Source organism: Brienomyrus brachyistius, chromosome 13 (genome assembly GCF_023856365.1).
Source record: "Brienomyrus brachyistius isolate T26 chromosome 13, BBRACH_0.4, whole genome shotgun sequence".
Taxonomy (NCBI): domain Eukaryota; kingdom Metazoa; phylum Chordata; class Actinopteri; order Osteoglossiformes; family Mormyridae; genus Brienomyrus; species Brienomyrus brachyistius.
In genome coordinates, this window is record NC_064545.1 from 20,117,154 (window position 1) to 20,135,275 (window position 18,122).

The following is an 18,122-nucleotide window of genomic DNA, read 5'->3' on the forward strand; positions in this document are numbered from 1 at the left end:
GCAGCGGCTATCATCACAACTAGCATCAACATCTCGACTTGAAAGCATCAGAGGGGGAAAAAAAAAGTGAAAATGTATTCAGCCTTTCTTCCTTTCTGCTCAGCGTGAGGGAGAAAAAAAAATCTTGGCACTGTCAGGCATTTTTTTCCCTTCAAATTGATCAAGACATCTCAGCTTCCCTTTCCCTAACGTGTGAAGACAGCTCCGTGCCACAACAGGTGACTGGACAGAAACACGCCAGAGGAAAGAGGGCTGCCCCTTAGAGCCTGACATGTTCCAGCCCTCACTGCGTTTGCTAAGCCTCCGACGTCGCTGCTCCAAGCGAGAAGGTCCCTCTGAGTCATAAGCCGTGAGGGCCTGCCAATAAGCATCAAATCTGGTACCCAAGCAGAATAACCACATAACTTTTTCAAATGTGCTCATTGATTTGCCACACTTTCGTCCGTGGGTTGGCTGGTTTAGCTGTAAAAGGCCAACCTATAGGCCGAGGGGCCCTGTTTTCAGCATCACAAAGTAGGACTGCCTGTGGTCATGAGCTGATCTGTCCTCTTATCTAGCCTTCTTTCCATTACTGCACCGGCTAAAGTGCTCGTCTGAAAGGGGAAAACAGCCCAGAGCTTTCATTAGACTAGTGGGGTTATGACTGTTCCTGGCTGGCTCAGCATCATATCTATCCATCTCCTTTTGGTACATTCCTCTCATCAGCTCCCGCCACTTCTGCCTTCCCTCTCTCCTGCACGCAGTGTCAGCAGATGGACGGCCATTAGTCCACCGGTCTGCAGCTGGGGGCTTCGGATTGGCTGACAGCACCCTGTCGCTGCTGTGTTTCTTGCATGGATCTGGGGGAGTAGTCGTGCCTGGTGTGGTGGCTGTTTACCATGCAGCCATGCCGTGGCCCATTTCGGGATTTTATTTATATGATTTCTCTTAATTTTTTTTCTAAACTGTTGGGTGAAACTTTTGAAGCTGGATGGCGGGTGGTGGAGGGGGGGGGGGGGCGGTTGGGGGTGTAGGGCGCTTTGCGATTCAAACATAAATAGATCCGTGTGGTGGGATGGAAATAAAAAAAAAAAACACAGATGAAAGGAACCCTGTGACGGCTGCTGGGAGCGGTAAACAAACTAAAATAGAGTGCCCTCCATCCGGGGAGGAAGCGGCCAGTGCTTAAGGATCACAGAGCACCTCTAGGGAAGCCGAGCAGACACTGTCTCCCAACCCCCCACGTCCCCTGTCAGCTGGCTGTAACGTAAATGCTGTGAAAAGGCCAGCCTCAGTTACACAGTTCGATGTGGAAATGCTATTCATTTTGTATACAATCATTGCTGGCACAACAGGAAGTGCAGTTTACTGGCAGATAAACACGCGCAGAAATGACAAACCACCTGTATGAAATACTGACGCAGAAGCACAAGAACAGCGAGCAGAAGGAGCAAGAAAACAAAAACGTTTCCGGTAAAGCGGACTGGCTTCGCGCCGAGGGCGTTAATGGCGAAACCTCTGGGTTCTTAGTGAAGAGCCACCTTTGGCACATGGCACGTGTTCAGAGTCAGTGCTTCCATCAAGAGAAAGGTTTGCGATGCACTGGGAGGACTGGGAGAGATGGGTTGGATGGATGCTTCTGCCCACACACACACACAGAGTCCTTCTAATCTAACGCCATTCCAAAAATGCTCCACTTGGTTGTTCCGCAGTTTCCATCCACTCATGTCCCACAGCTGAAACCTCCATCCATCAATGGATAATGGTCACTGATGTGAAATCGTGTTGGATACAAGGGGGATATCTCGCTCCCTCCCCTGTTTACACTCATTGATTAAGGCTGAACCCAGAATGAAGAAACGCAGAGGGGTCATTAAAAACAAAGAAATTCATAGATCACTGCCATTCCTGCCTGCACACTTTGGTTTTGTAAACAGAAATACACACATGCACATCTTAAACGTTATTAAATCCTACAGTAGCAATAAAGTGACTCATTAGCTTGCACACCAAGAAGGGTGTAAAGTTTGATGATTACTCTTAAAAGTGAAAGAGGAATCTCATGTCAGAGATTAATGAAAGTACATGCCGTCATAAGCAGCTCTTATCAGCCTACAACCCTGCCATTGTCACATCTCAATACCATGGATTTTAGTTGTTTGTTATGCAGCATCACTGACTCCCATATTTTCTCTGCAGATATTCTGGGTCTCAAACATACTTGCTCCAAATGCAGCTGAGATCAATTTTTCACAAATACAGGAAGAGGATGCTGAAAATAGAAACATCTTGAAATATGGGGCAGGTGTTAGATAATGAAAATGATTAAATATTGATAGTTATGTAATCATGATCTCACCGGCAGTGTGGATGCTCTCTTTCTCAAAATAGAAGAAAAATGCTTATATATATATATATATATATATATATATATATATATATATATATATATATAAATGTTTTCGGTCTCTGGCTTTTTCCCCAAAAAATTGACAGTTCACTGTGCTTGGAGTGGATATGAAGGTTTTTGATATCCTTTACCAATCCACTCAGAAAGCGCAATAATCCAATTTCTATTGTTTGTAGACTCAAAAACAGCACTGGCTGTTCCTTCAATAGCATCGGTCAGGCCGCTGACCAGGGGCGACATTGAGCAGACACCACCAGGACGTGCCTTTATTAATCTTGACCAGCGGTAATAAAGGCGGTGGGGTCTCTCAAAGGTTTCGGCTTAAAGGCGGCCAAGCAGCCCTTTGTCACCAGGGTGACCGGAGGGGGTGTCTTCGCCTGCAGTGCGGAGAGAGGCAAGTCGTGTGGCCCCAGCAGATGAAAAGGTGGCAGCGAGCATGACTAGGCATCCATAAATGCGATCAGGCCCATCATCTGCCGCCGTTACGCAAACCTCCTCCTCATATATATGAGACCTTTTTTTTTTTAATAATTTAGTTAAGATATCAAAGAAATCCTCACTGAGCATGTTCATGTAAGACAAATGTTTTCTCTTGAAGTCTCTTATGTAAAGGCATAAAATATATACTGTAAAGAGGATTTATAAGATTTCAAAAGTTGTACTTGCCTGCCTCCCATATAAACGATCAGGGAATAATTTCTCCCATAACTGTAATTGTTTTTTCCCCTGTGAAACATACCTGTGAATCACCATGTGACATTTCTTTAATAATAATGTACCATCAGACTTTCTTTATTTTGATTACAAAATCAATGAGTACTCCAGCAGAGGAACCTATAATTTATATTTTCCTTCATCTTTGCCATCTGTTGGGCAGGAGAATAAAATTTACTAAAATTAGCACCACTTTGCATTTGCAAGGAGGCGTAATCCTTTCGGAAACTCCAATTACCCATAAAAGAGCCCTTGCGGCAATGAGAGCTGGCCGTGAGTGGCAGTAATGGAGAGCGACGGCTGACCCGATGGGGGAGACGTTCTGCGGACGGGCGTGTGGGGGCATGACCAGCTGAGGCCTACACACACCAAACAAATTTGCCAGCGGGCCACTCATGTTCTGCTACACGGGAGTGCCGGGGGTCAGGTGAGGCGGTGAGCAAAGCCAGAGTATGATGGGCATCTAGGCACCGTGCACCGCTGGGCTGAGAGAGCTTGCCTTCAAACGCTTGTGTGATCCCATGGCATGACGACGCCTATGCTGCCGTAACACTGCATGTGCTGAGATGTCCAGCCTGGAAGCTTTCAGGCAACAATACAGTAGAAGGTCTAACGTTATCCTCATTCCAATAAAACCCATCAGCTTCTACTGTAAACTGCAATCTCCTCCCATCAGTTAGAGCAGGGCTGTCCAGCTCCAGTCCTGTGTAGTTTAGTTCTTTCCCTGTTCCACCATAAATGATTCAGCTCAAGAGGTGTGTGGTAATTAGCACAACGAGTTGAATCAGGTGTGTTAAGTGAGGGGAAACCCAAAAATGTTCAGGGCTCTGGTCCCCCAGGACTGGAGATGGACAGCTCTGACAGAGAACAAGACAGACAGAGAAATAATCTTTTGCTGGGACTTTAGATAGATAGCTGGTTTGACTGTCCTTATGGAATCCACCTGGGGATTAGAGATGATTCACTGGACCAAAACAGCCCCAAAAACAGAATCATGATGGTTGAGGTCTTAATCAATAGACAGATGTCAACAATTTTCCATTGTATCCCAAGCAACTTATCATTTCACGTATGTTACAAGGGGCTGGGTTATTCAGCTGTTAGTCATGAGCCAATACGCTGGTACAGTACAGCAGTGTTGCTCTTCTCATTTGCCTCATTTCCATGCCTGCTACACATATAATAATCCACCCTTTGATAGAAATAGTTTACACTTTACTTGGGGAAAAAGACTGAAACAATGTCATGCTGTTTTGTTATGATGTCACCAATGGTTCTAATGATACGCATGTATGCGATATATATCTGTGTTAAAATCATGGATAGTGTTAGGAGAATAAGAGAGAACACAGCAGTCACAGAGTGTTTAAGCTGAGAACTCTTTATTATATCATTGCCACTTATAATAATTTGATTATATTGTCCACAAGTGTTTATGAAAGCATGCCAGAAGTGACAGTGTACAGTATTAACATTTTATTGAGAGTAAAACCCATTTAGCCGTCAATTCAAATCTTGAGATTAAAACTCATAGTGTGTAACTTCCTCTATAATGCGCTGTTTATCTGGGGCTAAATTCCTACAGCTCGATAGCAGATAAAAAAAATGCAGGGCAGATACGTGAAGATGGGTTTAGCTTTCTAGAACGTTTAAGTTGTCTCCGTACACTCTGGTCACGGGGCTTTTTGGCTGCAGGATTCGTCTCTCCCCCCCATACTTTGTTTTGGGTTCGTTTCGCGGACAACGGCCCGTGTGAGCCTGTGAACCGGAGGCGCTAGCAGTGTCTTGGTTTCAGTGCGGGAAATTTCCAGGTGTTCTGAACTGAGACGAGGCATACGTCTGAGAAGCCACACGGCATGTTTAGTCCCTGCGTGAAAAAGGTTAATTGTATTTCTGGACCAGCAGACAGGGCATTATTCTCGGATATCAGATTATTCCATTGAACACTTTTACTCTGGAAATAATGTATCCCTCCAAAAATCTATTATCCCCTAATGTCTTTTACACTCTAGATGGAATTTTCGGCTTGGATTTTCAATTTTCTTTGCAGATGAGGATTAAAAAGTCATACATTTATTACTAAGCTTAATTTCTTTTAGTATTACCAACTATTTAAAAATTGTTTTAAATCCTTCAATATCTGCATGATATGAAATGAGCTTCACAGGCAAGAAAATGAACACAAAGCACGGAAGCTTCTAAAGGAGCCCAGCCTAGTGATGAAGAAATATTTCCATTAAAAAACCTTCTGCGAATCACAGGCTATACAATGGTATAGTGCTTTGTGACAACTGCATCTATTATAGTCTTATTGGAAGTAATGCGATTGAATGCTACTGCAAAATGACAGGAAGTTCTATAAAAGCAAAAAATTCTTTTACAGAAAAAAACACCAAGTCTATTAGTCATCCTAAGTAACATAAGACAAATGTGAGGGCCATGTCTATTAGTCAAGTCCAGGTGGACTTACCAAGCACTGTCTACATGTGCCATGGATCAACCAGATAATCCACGACAAAAAAAATCTCACTTTGCAAGTCGGCTTTCCCAGCACAAGCACATCCATTTGTGGCGGTCTCCTCCTTTGACTGCTCATTGTGAAACTCCTTGGTCACTCTCACCCTCTTGCTTCTGGCTTCGGAGATGAAGTGACCACGCTGGTTTGCATTCTGGAAGGCCGGACTGGCGTGATCGTTCTGGCCAGGACACTTTTGACCACGAGTAATGGAATGGAAAGGTCATGCCCTTAGCTTCAGGCTGTCTTCCACTCAGGTGCTGCTTGTTACCTGGATACCTTCATGCCTGACATATGGGGTTAACGCCTACCTGTGAGGCCGCTCTTGAGTGATTAGAAATGGTGCACGTCGCTTGGTGTATCAATGGTAATGCACACCCCGTCCGAATCTCCCATTTGCACACCATTCACTCTGACTCGCTACCCAACTCAAAACGGTACATCTGAGTTTCACTGCAGGCTTGAATTGCAGCAATTTATCATGAATATATTTACAAAAAAAATGCTCAACTTAAATGTTAAGTCACACCAGGGTGGGAAATCATGCGAGAGCACAGTTGGTTAATGCAGTGTTTTGGTACAAAATGACATGACTCAATTTTATCTGCAGAATCCAAATGAAGGCTGTGATGTGTGAATTGCTGTGAAGACCTGGCTGTTTTTCAGCTAACCTATGGCATGACTGAGTTGTGCTACCTCCAATTGTACTTTTCCTGCCTTCCTAAGATAGCCAGTCTTATTGAACCCTGAATATAGAAAAGTAGCCGAGGAAAAACATACAGATAAGAAAGGAAGGGAATGTCTTTAAACATGAGCCGAACTGGTCCACCTGACCGCAACATCTAACTTTTCAGGTGTCATTAACCTGTTCAGTGTCAACTAGTTTTCAATCCATTTTCGAGGCCCCTGTTTTTGAGACTTCGTGGTAGGCAGGCATTTCAGGAACACAGGCAGCTTAGCCAAATAAGTTGGCAGAGACAGAGACAAGTTCTGTGTATGTCTGGTATACAAGACTTCTTTCATTTTTATGGGCACTGTCCAAGGTTGTTTCCTACATTTGCAGTGTTATGCAATTATGGCCAGAAACAAAGCATGTTTGGGTAGCCGCAGTATCAGTGTTAACCTAGATCAGGGAAAAAAAATGTGGGATTCACTTTAAACTGCTTTAAAATGACACCTTCAGTGAAAGTAGCACGCCAGTAATTGAACAGCCCAGTTGTATCACGAAAGCAAAAGGGTGAGCACTTTCATTCACCCCTCCTCCCCATTCTGCAAACTGCACAGATACCTGGCATTACACACTGCTCAGCAAGGTATTTCTCCCCCACCGAAGCTGAGAGGCAGAAGTAAATCAGCCTTTTCTTGAAAAATACCCACCCTGATCAGAAACAGCTTGTATGTCATACTGCAGAAGCCACTTTCTCACCCAGCATCAGGGAGAACATGTCAGGAACTCGATGATGGCGCGTGTTGACTCACTAGGAGCCGACCTTCCATTGTGGTGAAAGCCTTGCTTGGCATCCCTTTCGCCATGGCCCGCAGAGACTGATTAATGGTCTTTGGGCACAATGGCCCCTACATCCCGAAGCCCGAAGCATTAACGATGTATAACCTTGCCTGTTCCAACATCTGGACACATGTGTCTTTGCAATCCAAACTGACACACCGCACAAGCTACGAAATACACAGCGGACTCGCAGCGGAGATCCTGCACTCTCCTTGTTCCTTAGTGCTGCCACCTCAGCTCCATTTTGGTCACACGCCGAATGCCGTGGTCTCTCAAGCAATAGCTAGATGGAGCAATGAAGTGGTAATGATTTGGGCTCCCCCAGACTCATTCATACGTCCTGGACTTCTGTCACGATATCCTGGAAAAGGACAGAGGTCGCATTGTCCCTCCGGCAATAAGTCCTCTCCCCGTCAGGTTCCAAGTCCTCTTGTACTGCCTTGAGGGAAGCTGTTGGCCTGAACAAATCTGAGTTGTCAGCCAGCACCGCCTGCCAAAGATGGCCGCCAACACCACCCCCCAGTCCCCCACCGCCAATCCGTTTCCCAGGTGTCATCTACATAGACCCTGCTTCACTGCAACTAAATAATTACTTGCAGCTATCGACAGTTTATCTTTGCGCCTATAACTTAAACAATGGCAAACTTCTGAACTCTTTTGGAGCCATAAAAATAACACCATTTCAGATGTGTTAATGACTTAATGGGCAATAGAAAGAGAATCTGTAAAATATTTCTGGAAGGGAGAATGCTTCGCTTTGGCTCACATCAGACGTAGGTGTAAGCTTTGGTCAGCATGGCAAACCAAACCCTGTGACACACGGATGGGGGAGGGGGTGAGGGGGGTTTTATTAGGGATTTGGGGGATAGGAAAGAATACAAAAGACATTCGTCGTGACAGGACCCTGGGGTATGTGTGGTTTCATTGGTTTACTGTCATTAGTAACTGGTTTCTGGTGATGTTAGTGGGTCCTCACTAACTATGCCCACCCTGGGTGCTTCCTCCCCATCTATGTGGAAGCTTCTGAAAGCTTGTTTTCTGGTGATGGCTGTGTGGGAGAGCAGTGCACCCCTTATAAACGGGGGTCCCAGTGCTCACAGTACTCTTCCGTACTCAGATTGCCGAGAAAAGGATTCAAGGATGTGACCTAATTATGCACTGGTTACACAACAACAGTCAGCTGCGGCCTGTGCTGAGTAAACAGAGCTTAGAGCACATAGCGCAGGTTATACAGCAGTTAAAGAGGCAGAAAAGGACGGGGCAGCGCTAGGATGATGGGAATTAGCGTAAAACCAGGCCAGCCAGCTTTACGTTTAACGAGTTTATCGCTTAGGAAAGTTATGCAAATTGAGAACAGAAAGTAACAAGGCCGTGGAGAAATTGTGAATTGTTTACATAAAAGATACGGGGGATCTGCTTTTTAATATGTCCAATTTTTTTCTGCACAAGCCAAACACAAGCCAAACACGAAAAACTAATGGTATAATGTACCCAAAGAACTCAAGGCATGTTTTGCTCCTTCTGATTTCAACACATTTAGCTCTGTTAATGTCTGCCCTGTCTGACAGCAAGGCATCGTTAGTCAGTAGCTGATCATCCCTGTACAAACGGCAGCCTGTTTACACACAAGATAAACGTGCTCTGGGAATGCTACAGCTTTTCCTTGGGTTAGGCTACCCTCCAAACATAATAAAAGAAGGGAATTAAAATATGAAACGGTATGATACGTCTCTGTGAAAGAGCAGCGGGAGCCGTATAATCACGTACCTAAATGGGGTGGGGGGGGGGAGATGTGCACAAAAAAACAGCATTAAAAATTAAAGTGAAATGGAGCTGCTCACAGAAAGGTGAGACTGCATGTCAGTGGCCTTAATTGCAGTCCCTTATGCATGCAAAACCTCGGCTAATCGTGCAAGAGAGTCTTTCTGGCACAAGGCCTTACGCAACAAGAGTCGCTGGCACTACTGCGAAGTTCTGAAAGGTTTGCAAATGCACGGCTAGGCTGTTGGTCTTGTGAAGGCCCTCTGGTGAACAGTCCCTTCTCTCTTCTCCCAATAGATGATGGCTCATGGGATATAGAGTCCAGAATGTGTAACTGCACCACGCAACCTCCACACACTGGATGTTCCCTGTTGGGTTACATCACCTTCTCTTTGTACTGCAGCAGACTGAGGCATCGGCTGCTTTGACTAGATGGGGCCCATTTTAAAACTAGAATATTCAGATTCTTAGCACCCATTTTTAGATCAAAGAAGGTCAGAGCAGATTAATAAGGAATACTTTATGAAAAAGCTGTCTTTTGTCTTAAAATTCATTCTGTGACTTATGCAAGTATAAATGTGCAAGAGTAGCACATTTAAGTAGGACTTGATTAAATCTCTGCAGACATTAAGATCACCAAATTGAATTCAGACTGCCATTTAAATCCAGCATCCATTTAAATTTGACGTGTCACACAAGGAATGGTGTTGCTGTCGGAGGCGCACGCTGCCTGGATGATGGGATGAAACGGAAATAACCACGAGAGCAACAAAAAATAAACAAACTACATGACGGGGTCAGCAGTAAGTGTCATGTTATGTGTGGAATTTGGAGCATCACACCACATTTTTGAGATTACATTTACGACAATGTGTGTGTTTATGGCTTTGTGTGGTGGATGCGCTTTATAGAGGAAAGTAAGCATGATGAAGCGAGGCTGAGTGTTTTGCGTGATTATGGTTAGTGAATCGACTCTTAGGGTTGCTGGAGCTGATGGAGTTGTGGTCCTCTGTAATTTTCATGAAAATGATCTGGGACGTTTCCCCTGGTGCTGCTGTAGGGCTTCCTGCACACCTTTCAGGCATGGAATTAAACAGCTCCCAAATGCGCTCATGGCGAACTAACCTGAATTCAAATTAAAGGAGGCAGACTGGCTTGACGGCCATATACAGGGCACCACCCACCCTCAGCTATGTGAAAATGGGCGTCTGTCCCCTTGACGTGCAGGCTAACGTGTGCCGATGCTCGCTATTAGGTGTTTGAGTCATTAGCCTAATCGATGCTGTTATGCTTTCATTACTGTCAGCTTATGTCTTGTGTGCACGGACTGATTCCGCCATTCAGCTTAGCAGTGCTATGTATAAACTGAGGCTTTAAAGAGACACTTTGGGGGATGGTGTGTGTGTGTGTGTGTGTGTGTGTGTGTGTGTGTGGTGGGGGCTTCAGGCAATCCCAGTACAAACAACCATGCCAGGCTGAACCAGTTTTATCCGAGCGTTCACAGCTCGGTAACCCCTTCAGTACCATGTGGTGTTCAATGCAAAACACCTCCCCCATTTAATCTTCACCTTCGAGGTTGAGGGTGTTAGCTAAAAGTTATACCAAATGACTCTTTCTGTAAACTTCTCCTGGTCCCAGGTAATTACCTATTCTTCTCACGTGCACAAATTTTCTTTGGAAACATGATGGTCTTATTCTCATACATACAAATCTAGTGTGAATTTCACAAACATGGTTTGGTCACATTTCTCCTAAACACATAACTACGTTCTAGTGATGTTATGTGATAGCAGTTCTACTTACCATTCATTTATTGTCACGATTATTGTTTGAAGTCTTTTTATACACTTTCGTCCGACACACAGACATCTGTGTGCCAAGGTTTTCAGGAATATACACCACACCCCCATAGCAGAAAGCTTTAAAATCGCTACGATGGGAGGATATGAGACAGTGATAGAAATCAAGCCGAGAAAAACCATGTTTCAGTAAACAAGGCAGCATGGGACAGTGAGAGACAGTATGAGACAGCGAAGTCGGATTGAATATAAACAGATCGCCTTATCTTTTACCTTCACATCAGAGCCAGGGGCTTTGCACAGAAAATTAAATATCTGTTAAAGCAGAAACGGGGGAATTGTTACAAATAATCATACTGTCACAGTAACCCCTGTGCTTTACGCACAGTTAGAGAAGAATGGATTAAGGAGATCTTTATCACACGCAGCTGAAGACTAACAACGTCCCGGTCTCCTGAAAGCTGCTGCCACACACTCCTGCCGGCACAGCGTCCAACAGCACTCCTGGCGGCTGCCCAGCCTCTGCTGAGCAACACATTCCTCAAATCTTTCCTTGGGAAGCAATAACGCATTTATCAACTGTGAGCGGGCTGCCACGCTGGAGCTCCACAAGGCCGCTCGGTTGCGATGAGAGGGGATAAACCAAAAACAGAGTAACGTTCCGTTACCCGTTTGGGCCTTTAGCTGGATACAGAATCTCTTCGAGAGCCCCTGTGTTTCCGCTTCTGCGAATGTGTAGCAGGCTGGTGGTGCCAGGCTGGCCCAAGGAGACCGCGCCAAGAAACATCTGTAGTTCATGATTAATGCATAGGATGCATACAGTACATATCCCCATTCATGTGACTTGAGAGGGGGTATGTCCCTGCCCTGACTCGCACCCTGCCTATGACCTATGGCCTGTGGCTCGTAGCTTTTCTTGTGCAAGACTATCTGCTGAAGAACTGACTTGGCGTCTCTGCATCGTTCCCGTCCGTCAGCAGCACACGAAGGCTGCATATCGCATGTTGCAGTCATGTGGGTCCGGACCACAGCTGCGACCGTGGTACAAACAGACACTGCTGTGCCCTCCCCCCCCCCCCAGTCACACTGCATACAGAGCCAGCCGGCGGGCAGGCGAACAGCTGCTGCTGTTTCAGCCAGCCGCACTCTCAGATGTATTTAGAGATGAAACGTCGTGCATGCAGCCATGCAGGCTGCACGATCACTATGTGTCAAAGAATCAATTTGCAAAACAGAGGCAGCAACGGTTTCTTAAAAGATTCGGGGGGTTGGGGGGTGTGCAGCAATATACCTTCAGTCTCCTACATGATGGGGGGGTGGGGTAAATTTGAATGCAGCAGCAGAATGGGTTATGCAAATAAGTGGTGCGTGATCCCTTTAAATCTGCGTGCGGGGGGGGGCGCAAAGACCAGTAGAGGGGTCTGCAGGGAGGAAATGCGGCTGCGAACCTCACGCAGATTTTCACTCACATTTATTTCAATTATCTGCTATTATGCCGCTAAATTTCGGGCCGCTTAATATGGCCGCTAAATGCATTAGCACACCAGATAAGTGTGCATGGAAATCCCAATGAATGTGCCCCACCGCTAAATCATCAAGAATCTTATTCATTTCAGCTTAACTAGATTCTGCCAAGGACATGAACAAACCGCAGGAAATGGCATACATAAATATGTATGTAACAGGCCTGTGAGCCATCCAGAGAATTACAGACTAGAGTTTCGTATAATTCTTTCATGAAGAAATTGTAGTTCTCCTTCTGGAAACAGGAGCCATCTAAGCAGCAGCCCATCTTCCTGAGCACTGAGTCAGCGCCTGTCCTAGTTAGCCTGGTCAAACTGTCAAATAGCAGATACCACCACTGTGAACCCCACAAATGTAGGAGGCACTTCTGCTCTTATCCTTGAAAAGTAAAATAATCGTAAATACAATGAATACTCATGGGGTCTGACTATGCGCAGGCCTCCTTAAGGATAATGATGCTGGTCATTAGGATTATTATTGAATGAATGGATGCATAAATGAAAGAATGAATGTCAGAGGCACAGCATACGCTTTTATATACAGTGCCTGTCACTAGTCTGCAAGTGGTTGATGTCAGCTAACCAAGTCACCAAATCCAAATAAAGTACCATTTGATGCATACAAGTGGGGCCCTTATTGGAAAAAGCCTACACACGTTTTAACTGATACCCCTTTTTGCCACTATGACACAGATTGGTAGCATCATCCAACAAGCTGTAAAGTAAACTGTAGGATGTGGACTGTAGGATGTGACCTGTGGGATGTGTACAGTAGGATGTTGACTGTGGGCAGCGGACTGCAGGATGTTGACACTGGGCTCAGAACGTGGATTGTCTGATGTGGACTATCGGATGAGAACTGCAAGGTGTGGACTGTAGGACGCTGACTGTAGGATGTGGACTACTGTACAAGGTATGGACTATAGGATCTGGACTGCTGATGTGGACTATAAGATGTGGACTGCAACCCCGCCAGTGTGATTAATGCTCAGTGCATGGATGTCTTGATATTTAAACTATATGATTTGATGCTTTCAGGGCAAATAATTGGCTAAAAAATTTAACGCCAAGCAGTGCCAAGAAAATTTCACGTGGAATGTCCCACAAGGAAGTTTTCATCAGCCAGCTGACCTCTGTGACCATATTTCATCTGGAGAAAGATGACTGAGGTGTCAGGAAGAGCGGTGCTAGTGAGTACGCTGTTAGGAAAGGCCCCACACCCGACCCGGCACATGCTGCATCCTCTTGGGGGTCCTTTTACCCACAGACACCCCTCAGCAAGGAGCATGTGACCGTAAACACCCTGCACCGTGCCGTGAAGGACCATTTCACAGGACATCGGGGCCTTTATCCCAAATGTCATCCTGATAATAGAATTAAGTTCGGTTCAGAATGCAGGGGCCTTAACTGGAGCCTTATGCAAGTCTTCTATTAAAATTCACCCTAATCTTTTATGTCATTATATACCTTCTGTTGTACCGTAATGTGAGCGGCGTTAAGCTTCTCAATGGGTCATTTTCCAAGGCGATTAATTCAGTTTTATTGTTAAAATAACCTTTTACTCTTTATCCATGAAAAGAGACGTGGAGCGGGAGATTCTAGACTCGTCCTAAATGCTTCAGAAAGTTCTGACAGTCTACATCTGCTTTAACCTTAATGGCTTGAGGGGCGGACGTGTCTGTAATGTCATTCCGGGTGCAGAAATGGGCCACATCCTCCAGCAAGGCTTTACAAATATGCTTATCGTTTTTCACATGAAGTCAATGTGTTCCATCTCAGTGGTGAAATTCACAGCGTAAGTGTGTTACAGAACAGCAAACCTTTCAGACGTAGGAATTAAAAAAATCACACCAGTTTGTGTGTTTGAAACAAGCATGATAAACTCAGTCACTGCCCGCCCATACACACTAACACATCTCAGCATACACACTCCTGTAAAATCCTATCTGAAGAATTCAAAAGAAGGTGACAACATTCAGCAAGACCTGATCATGAGCATGGGAACAATCTTTTATATAAATTAGCATAGTATACTGTAAATAAGTAACAAATGGAAAAGACAAATATACCAACTGAATATTTTTGCTGGGGAATTTAGTGAGTCAATGTTAATACTTTTAAACTCTTCTTTGTAAGTGTAAAGTATATGATTTATATGAACTTACACATTACTTTCTTGAAGTGTTTGGTGTAAGCTATTAAATTGATCTAAACAGTAATAAATGGAATTCATGTAAACACTAATTAGCACAATGAGAAGGTACATGGAAACTGAACCATTTCAGTGAGCAATATGTTTGTTTAGGAAATGGGTACCAGGCAGTGACATGAGTAGCCATGACAGTATAAAGCTTTTGTCTGCTGAGGGGACAAGAACGGAAAACAAAGATGGGCAAGAACTGTAAAACTCAATGGGTAATAATCTACTACCATTTTTGGCTGGTGCAGGGACTTCAGCCTGAGTTACCAGCAAAAGACCTGACTATTATTTACATCCTACGGATACAAACTGAATAAATGCCGATAATCACAGTCTCCCCCCGGAGGCGAATGAGCAGCACTGCACCCCTCTCCCCTTAAACACACACAGTATTTTCTGTTGATGTCAGCTAATTAAGGCCCACCATCCACACCCCCCCCACTGGAAATGCAAAACCAACCCCTGAAAATTAATTAGTCTTAAAACAAAGAGATTAAAAGACACGTTTGGAAGCACATAGCCGCGCACAGATACTGCAGGACATGAAAGGAGCCTCCGAGGATGGGAAGGCCAGGCATGGACACTCACATCCTCTACGCGTCATTAGCACACCAGTCAGCTGTTCGTTTGTTTTTGTCAGTCTGTTTTGTTGGGGGCAATGATGCTGATGAGACCTTTTCCGAACCCCTCCCCCTCACCCCACTACCACCGCCATCTGCACCCCCACATCCACTCTCCGGCTTCTATACACAGCTGCCCCCACTCCAACTCCCCCCACCCCACTCTGCATCACCAACAAGCCTCCTACTTGCACCAACTAGGGAAATGAGAGATTCACACAGTGGTATCAGCAGTTTCTGACAGCTTCCTGAGACAAACTTCAAGAAGCGATGCCAGGGTAGGAGATGTACAGGAAAACTGCACGGAAGCCTCCTCAGAAGCAAGGCCATGTATAAATTATTAACACTGCTGTCCCACTGTATTCCCTTATTTAAATACTTAAACACAGGTCCCACCACCCATCACCACAAAAAAAGAACATTTTAAATACAACCTAGAAGACAGAAAAGTCAGATTCATCTCCCATCTCTGCCAAAGTCTTCAGGACCAAAATGAACGAAAATGCGAGGTGCGTAAACAACAGCAGGCGAGACTGTGTTCGGGAGCCGCGCCTGTGATGTCTAACCCAAATTCGAGGGTGAGCCTCCTGGGATGGTCAGCTTGCAGATTTAACAGCACGCTGACTTGACGTATGCCGCCTCATGGGGGCGCCGAGCACACCTCCCCGACACACCTCGGGTAGGTGTGCTGGGCCTACATGTGCATTGCCACATGGGACGGAACCTCAGTCTCCAGCGTCGGAGGTAATGAGGTTAACTCTGAGACCTACGCGAAAGTATAGCGCAAATTAAATGGAGCTCCGAGAAGCCAAGAGAGGTTTGTGAGGAACGACGATAAGGGTTTGGCTGGGGAAGGGGAACCGCCACTACCATACACAGAACACGGCTCGGCTTCAATAAGATAAATGACAGGAATTTATAGAAAAGGGCTAATGACGTCTGTATCATGTTTTGGGATTTAAATGGGGTCAGATGTTTAATGTGCCATTTCCTGGGAAGAATCTAATTTGTTCCTGGCCTACTATGAGTTACACCAGTTCCTGGCACATTTCTGTCATTCCTGATCCTCTCTTAGAGTGTTTTCACTAACATCACAGCTCTCTGCAGTCAGGGTTAATTCACAGCTGCCCTACTGTTCGTTGGCTCACGTCTTGCACGGGTTTCCGGTCATCGGGACGCACGCATGGATGCTCCTCCTGAAGGCCACGGGACGTCCTGTTCCCTCTCAGATGCGGCGGGCTTGACTGCACGGTAACATACAGCTCTACAGAGAGTCCATAAATTACCCCTGGTGTCAGTGTGTTGCTTGGGAACAGGGCACAGAGAGGCACAAACACGTTTCAAGGTAGAACAACCTATCCCCAGTCATTGATCTATTTTGTAATTATGCTTAGATGTTCCATAAAGGACCATCATACCAGTTTCCAATCAGGTCTGGTCCAGTTCATGAGTCCCTCAAGTGTACCGCATTATGGGAAGATTACAAGCACCATGAATGTTGGACTTGATTAATAGAGATGCTAATGGGGGTGGACGGGGTCACAGAGACCACCTCCCAACACATCAGCATCCACTGATCTAGCAGCAGTAGTAACAATGCCCAGGTAATAAGAGCCGGATTGGACATCCCATACCAGGTCATGATAGAGTAGCATTCAAGTACCTGCTCCCAGCTGTCTCCAAGGGGTGACTGGCACAGGAATCCCAGTAACAAACTCCTGAGCGATCACTCAATCATCACATCACAACGCAGGAGCAGATGAATAATTCATACTAGAGATCAAACAGCCCTCACTGCACATGAGATTTCCTAGACCACCACACTAGATCAGCAGACAACAAAACGCCAAGCTCTCAATTGCAATTTCGCCAACACTAAGCAGAATGCACTGTTCTTCAGTGTGGCTGGACAAAGGCACACCATGCAAATAGATAAACAAACAAATAAAACTAAAGGTTTGCTCTCACAGAGTCTTGTAGGTTTTCCACCAAAGCTCCAAATGGTGGGGATACTGCGTCAGGGACGATGACAGACCAGACGATCTGCTTCATGAGACAGGTGTCATGGCGGGTGTGTAACTGTGTGCCGTTTACATGTTTGATCAAACCGGATACTTAACATACCATGACAGAACGGTTCTAACGTGTGTGTAATGGATGTACGAAAACTAGCAGCACCCCCTGCTGCGCATGTTCAAACTAACAGCCACCATATCGCAGACTCCGTTCCCCTTGTAGCTTCGGAATGCAAACTGCACAATAATAATCGTTGAGTTTCTGGTTCTTATTTTACCTTTTTAAAACATTCACCAAATTATTATAGTGAAGAAGTTAATGAAAAAAAACAAACAACACCACCACAATCAACAACAACAATGATAGAGATTCACCAATCCGACATTCGGATCGGTATCGGCGCCGATCCAGACCTATTTGACAGATCGAGTATCGGCCATACTTAATATTTAATTTAGTTTTTGGCAGTCTCTAAAAAGATGAAAAAGGCTCCTGTTTCGTGTTAAATCTGTTTGCACAATCAAACGCAGGACAGCTTTCTCATTTTAGATGCGTTTTTTGCAGCATTCGAGCAGAACACTAACTGCATGACGTCACTGCACTCTGAGTTATTTTGCTACTCGGTGGGTGTGAACGCAGCGATTTCCGCCTGCAGTGATGTCATGCGCATAACCTTTGCAGTACAAGGAGTGTAATAACATCGGACAGGAGGGTGACTACCTGGCAGTATTTTACGCATTTAACAGCCACTAGTAGCACCGCGATTTGCAATCTTTGTACAGAGAAAGTTTTGAGAGGTGGGAGTAGCGTTTAGTGGAAAATCCACCAAAACAAAATGCACGAAATTGGGCGACAGGACATGAGTAATATGAAAAAAAAAAAACAGTGGATGATTGGGGAGTCGCTAAGTTGGACAGCTTGTGATACATGAGGGGATGCGATTGCAATGAAGTGTAAGTGACGCTGTTACAACTGGGAGAAACATTGTGGGGCATTTTAAGCATTCGCCTCTTGCGTATACTCGCTTGGAAGATCTTCAAATATAGCTGCAAAAGCCTCAAAAACGCTTAAACAAAAT

General features: G+C 45.1%; 1 protein-coding gene across 5 annotated transcripts in view; it reads right to left on the bottom strand.

Moving 5' to 3' along the window:
- Positions 1-18,122, bottom strand: part of lrrc4ca (leucine rich repeat containing 4C, genome duplicate a) — a 230,509-nt gene that overhangs the window by 103,865 nt on the left and 108,522 nt on the right. The gene's annotated exons all lie outside the window — the stretch shown is intronic.